The sequence below is a fragment of the Gossypium hirsutum genome, chromosome D06 (genome assembly GCF_007990345.1).
Source record: "Gossypium hirsutum isolate 1008001.06 chromosome D06, Gossypium_hirsutum_v2.1, whole genome shotgun sequence".
NCBI lineage: Eukaryota > Viridiplantae > Streptophyta > Magnoliopsida > Malvales > Malvaceae > Gossypium > Gossypium hirsutum.
Genome location: NC_053442.1, coordinates 4,255,096 through 4,256,484, shown reverse-complemented (window position 1 = coordinate 4,256,484; position 1,389 = coordinate 4,255,096). Strand labels below are relative to the sequence as shown.

At 36.1% G+C, this 1,389-nt stretch overlaps 1 long non-coding RNA gene across 1 annotated transcript; it reads left to right on the top strand.

Annotated features, from left to right (window-relative positions):
• The first annotated feature begins 210 nt into the window (after positions 1 to 210).
• Positions 211 to 1,389, top strand: LOC121218232 (uncharacterized). The gene is made up of 3 exons (XR_005914409.1): positions 211 to 241; positions 1,085 to 1,188; positions 1,302 to 1,389. It is a non-coding gene; the product is annotated as an uncharacterized lncRNA (long non-coding RNA).

Below are 1,389 nucleotides of genomic sequence, written 5' to 3'. Positions count from 1 at the left end.
AATTCATTTTTATGTTGTTGATGATGGTTTTTTAATGCAGAAGAAGACCCATGAGAGCATTAACAACAGATTGGCTCTCGTTATGAAAAGTGGGAAATACACTTGGGTTACAAAACTGTTCTCTAATCTCTCAGAAGCTCCAAAGGTATTCCATTGTTTCTTTAAAAGTGGGAAATACCGCTTGACTGGAAGTTCTCTCAGGTGTTCAGAGAACGGACGACCGGAGAGGAAATTCAGGAAGGTGTGCTATTTGGATTTTTTCGATTTGGTTTCTCTTAGTGTTGATTTTGTCTCAGTGCTAAAGAATTATCGAATTTTATTGTTTTTTAATCCTTATAGCTAATAATCTTTTTTTTCCGTTGCTATTTATTTTTCCATTGTTTAAATTGGTAATATATATTGTTAGATTAGTGTATAATGTTAAGATCTAGGTCTAGCTTCATGCACTGTATAGCTTCTCAAAGTGTGATGTGAAGCAATGAAGAATTTTTTGTGTTCTGGAATTAACTAATTATTGGTTGAGTTCAGTAATTAAGTTGAGATTAGATTTTATTTACTGAAAGTCTGAAGAAGGAATTCAATGAACTGTAGATTGAAATAATTACTAGGTTCCTGGTCTTGGAGGGTGGTGCACCATGTAAAAAATGTACTAAGCAAGTCCTTTGTGGTAAGAGACTGAGTTTGCCTGCGTAACTGATGCTCTTTAACTTTAGGGTGTTATTTATGGACTAACATGGAAGTAAAACTAGTTTCATGCATTAATCGGATGGTCTTACTTAGGAGTCTAGCCATGCAAGTGACAGTTCGATGAGGTTTTGATCCAGTAAGAACCATAATTTCTTTGTGAACCATCTTGGGATGGGCTATTATTAGTTTTGCTCTTCATGATGCCTTCCTTGCATTGGCCTCAACTCTAAGCATGATTAAATAGAAAATTTTGAAGAGCTTTTCCATGATGCACTTTGCTTGATGAGTCTGATTGTGTGAAGAAAATAGTTGCGGGCGCGATATACTTGGTACTTATATGTCCTACATGTTCTGCTTCTCTTTTCACTTCATTTACATGCCATTGTTTCTTTTTCAGTTGATATCATATCTGCAATTGAATTCAATAGAAATGGCGATCACCTTGCTACCGGTGATCGTGGGGGTTGGGTGGTTTTGTTTGAAAGGACTGACACTCAAGACGTACGTTCTCTGACCATTTTTCTTTTTAATATTTCTGAACCTGCTTGTTTCACTTACTGTGATTCTCCGGTGTTCTGTTCTCACACTTTGTCATACTGTTTTATAATATGTAGCATGTTGGACATCGAAGAGATCTAGAGAAGATGGATTATCCAATCAATAGGCATCCTGAGTTTCGTTATAAAACAGAGTTTCAGAGCC